This window comes from Crocuta crocuta, unplaced genomic scaffold, assembly GCF_008692635.1.
Source record: "Crocuta crocuta isolate KB4526 unplaced genomic scaffold, BGI_CrCroc_1.0 scaffold364, whole genome shotgun sequence".
Taxonomy (NCBI): Eukaryota; Metazoa; Chordata; class Mammalia; order Carnivora; family Hyaenidae; genus Crocuta; species Crocuta crocuta.
Window position 1 is genome coordinate 620,486 of NW_027532603.1, and position 4,187 is coordinate 624,672.

Sequence of the window (4,187 nt, forward strand, 5' to 3'; positions counted from 1 at the left end):
TCCTCCCTAAAGACTGAGGCTGTGTTATTAAAAGGGGCAATTAATCAATGTGGGCCTCGGCAGAGGGGAGCCTGGTCTGGGGAGAGGCAGGAAGACCTGGGGTTCTTTTCTGAAAGCCTGCCAGGCCAATCCCCGTGGCGGGCTGTGGCCGTGCAGAATGCATGGGCTGGGTCTTTGCTGCTTCCCCACCTCCTCATTCCTGGGTAGGGTACCGAAGATATATACGGTCACTCCCTGGGTCAAGGGGCACATGTAAAAAGTTATCATCCGTGTTGGGAGGTAGCCACTTAGGACCGAGAAGGTCATGACCCAAATTCTGTCCGGGCGGCCAGAGGCTGTTACTTGATGCACTTTATATAACCTAAGTTTATTGATGGCGCTAGTCCGCTGAGCAGACGAACCGAAGAAAACAGGAGGGAAGGTCTCCCTTGCCTGGGAGCAAGAACTAGGAAACACATGCTTAGTCAGTGTGCTGGATAAACAGACACAGGTAAGCCCTGGTCCTCGGGGAGCAGCATACCAACACCCAAAACGTCCAGGAGCCATCAGGGGTAAGACACAGGGTGTGACATGCGCCCTGCAGTTACCTGCCTCAAATTAGATCCCAGATCCCGACGACACTCCATGGTCTGCCAGTTAAAACCCAGACTCCTTGGCTTTGCCATTAACAGAGTCCCATCTGCATTTCCAACTGTATTTCTTTATTTTACGTAACAGTACCCCACACTGGGAGAGCACAGCACACTCATTCTCTATCCCTTATGGTAGCAGACGAAGTCCTCTGTAACATGGGACCAATATATCTCTGCAGCCTCATTTCCTGGTAATTGGCTGCCACACTTGCCTCCGTTCGCACCAGAGCTTGTGGCTTCCCTAAACTATTATGGTTTCTCATGCTTGCACGCCTTTGCACAAACTGTTCCCTTTGCCCAGAATATCTCTCTCACTTGTCTGCTTGGTGAGCTCTCCTTCCGCCCCCACTGCCTGATGGAACTCCTTATCTATGCTTCGGGATCAGCTCAGAAAATGAGCCCCCAGGGCTTCATGGGACTTGGGCTTTGCCACCCGGTGCTGCTGTTTGGCGGAAGTAGTAAACTCCAGGGTAGGTAAGGAATGATCTGCGCGTGGCGGCTTTCTCATTGTTCAATGCATGCTTTAAACTGCTTTGATTTTGGGTGGAGATGAGAAGGGCACAGGGAAGAAAGCCATTGCTCTCTGAATCCCAAGAGCTGTTTTCCTTAATTTCTCAGTAGTTCCCACTCCGTCCCACATGACAGCCACATTTTAACTAAGGCCCCGAAAATGTCAGCATTGCATATGATTTTCTACCACTTTGTGCTACTTGCATATTTCCTCTTTGATCAGGGCCATCTGTTTGCAGGTATCCTTCTCCTTGAGGGCAAGGGCTGTTTATTTTCTCCCATTTCTGTATCTCCAGCCATTGGCTGAATCATATTAAGTGCTCAGAAGAAATCTGTTGAAAGAATGAATAGAGAGATGTTTCAGATGGAAGGCAAATAACATTGCCTACTCTTTGTTGCTTTGAGGATCAAGTGAGAAAAAGTAGCTGTAAAAATGGCAGTTCTGTTCCTTCTTTCCACATTCTCCCATGGATCCTCATACCCAGGTTGGGCCACCTTAGGTCCATGCTTTTATTTACATCGTTTTCCTCTACTCTGGTACAAAACCCTCCACTGTGAAATGATGGTATGGGATCATTTGAACTTCCACGTCCATCCTGAGTTTTTACTTGCTTTTCAGTGCACAGGAATCCTTCCCTTCTCTAGCTCCCAAACATAAGGTGAAGAAAGGCTTTCCAGGTGGACAGAACAGTGTAAGAAAAGGCTGAGGTCCCACTGAGATCTTCCCCTAGGGGAGGCCAGGAAGCACACAACAGTCTGACTCATTGCTGTGTATGTTACTCTCATACCTTTTACTTAGTTATTAAATGGTGTCTCACCTTGGTGTTTTATCTTTACAGCACTAAAAGTTACAGCCAACAACTTTATTAAACTTTTTCACTACTGAGGAAAACATTTTATTGATTTGTGTTTTTAGCTGTGGCCATACAATTTATTCCTAGTAACATTCCTGCAATATTTGTGTGTGTGAAACATCATAAACAATAAACACGATCAGAGAATGTCTATAAAACTGGAAGTGTTTTTTTCTGGAAAAGCAGTCTTTTTGCTTCTTTTGGGTTGAGAGCTGGCTTCTTCATCATTGATTGGTTTGAGTTCTACAGAACTACTGCTATGCACGTGGAGATCTAGCAAGCACTTTTGAGCAAGATTCGGTGTTTATTAGGCCCACCAAGGGCCTGGTGCAGGGCTGGAGAGCCTGGAGTGACAAAATTCCCAATCTTGAGAAGTTTGTAGTTTTTTAAGTGTAAGGGACAGACACTTAAACAAGTAAGAACACGGTAAGAGATGGATTGGAGTGTGTGAAGTGGGAGTTTGGCTTGGGAAATAAAAAAGTTTGTGAAAAGGATCTGGGGCCCCTGGGTGGCTCAGTCAGTTAAGTGTCTGACTATGGCTCAGGTCATGATCTTGAGGTTCATGACTTTGAGCCCGCAGTCGGGCTCTGTGCTGACAGCTGGGGGCCTGGAGCCTGCTTCAGATTCTGTATCTCCTTCTCTCTCTGCCCCTCCCCCACTCATGTGCGCATGCTCTCTATCTCAAAAATAAATAAACATTAAAAAAAAAAAAAACCCACAGGATCTGAAGCTGGACCCAAACAAAGGTACACACTTAAGAACGATTACTCCAGTGAGTGGCTGAGAGAGAGAAGAAATGGGACAGGGGGACCATTCAGAAGGTTGTTTCAATAGTGAGGCTGACCAAGGGGCTTAAAACAGGACAGATGCGATGGAGACAGGAAAGAGGAATGAATGAAATACATAGAGGCAAAATTACCTGCCCTCAGGTAATTGTAAGAAAAGGGAGAAGGATGGTAGATGGTGTAGTTAAGAATAATTCCCAGGTTTGGGATTTGGGGGCTAGGTGGATGAAAAAGTGGGGTTACTAAGAGGAAGCCTGGAAATTTCAGTGCCTGCTTGCCACAGAACACCTTCTTTCACGTGGACAGTTGACATTTTCTCAATGTTTTCTAAATTTCTGACCAAATGCATCTTTGGGATCTCTTACAGATGGGATTACCTTGCCAAAGCCCCTCCTACACCATTTGGAATCTAGATCATCCTTCTGTGTGCACCTGCCTGTGTGTGAGCATGGGGTGAGAATGATCAGAATGATGATATAAGTAAGTACAAAAGAAAAAGTTGGGAGTTGGACAAGGAATATCTTCAGTTTTGAAATTATAAACAAGATTAGTTTCCAGAAATACTTGAATTTGGAATTATGGCTAAGACTTGCAGGAGCTCATTTGTTCAATAAATAGTGAGCACTTACTAGGGGTCAGATCTAGTTTTTTCTCAATGGAATACGGAAGAGAACTAGACAGAACAGGTCCCGGTCCTCATAGAGCGGGGGTCACAGACACTAAACACAATCTCAGAGGTAAGTGTCATGAAGAAAAATAAAGCAGAACAAGGGAACAGAGAGTGGTGGGAAAGGTGGGGGAGCCCAGGGGCTGGGGGCAGTATTTTATATAATAATGATAATAATAAGTCAGGCTGAAACAGGTGGTGGCGAAAAAGTACACTTACCATGATGAGCACTGGGTAATGTATAGAATGGTTGAATCGCTATACTGTACACCTGAAACTAACATAACATTGTATGTTGACTATACTGGAGTTAAAATAAAAAAAAAAAAAAGGTCAAGAACGACTTCTTCAAAAAGGCGATATTTGAGCAGAGACCTAAAAGAAGGGAAGGTGGCCGACTGTCGGTTGGTCCCCGCGAGATGGTGGTGCACAGCGCCAGGGACAGGAGCAATACCCAGGTGACATGAAAGATATCTACCAGACTTCTGAGTGGAGATGTTAAGGCAGAGATGGATGTACCAACCTAAGTTCAGAGAGCGGTCTGAGGCGGAGCAATGGCTTTGAGAGGTGTCCGTCCAGGGCCCGGCTGCAATTCAACGGACGGGTACGGGAGCTGAGTGTGCCAGGTGCCGTGCTCGCGCTGGGGACAGACCGGAGTGACGCGTGCCGTGACAGACACGGCCGGGACCACGAGGAAGCCCTATGTGGCTGAACTCCGGAGCCTCAGGCAGGGCCAGGC

General features: G+C 46.4%; 1 long non-coding RNA gene across 1 annotated transcript; it reads right to left on the bottom strand.

The window, feature by feature from the left end:
• Positions 1-680: 680 nt before the first annotated feature.
• LOC144244822 (uncharacterized) lies at positions 681-4,181 on the bottom strand. The gene is made up of 2 exons (XR_013339078.1): positions 3,972-4,181; positions 681-1,474 (listed from the first exon to the last, which is right to left on the bottom strand). It is a non-coding gene; the product is annotated as an uncharacterized LOC144244822 (long non-coding RNA).
• Between the last annotated feature and the right edge of the window lie 6 nt (positions 4,182-4,187).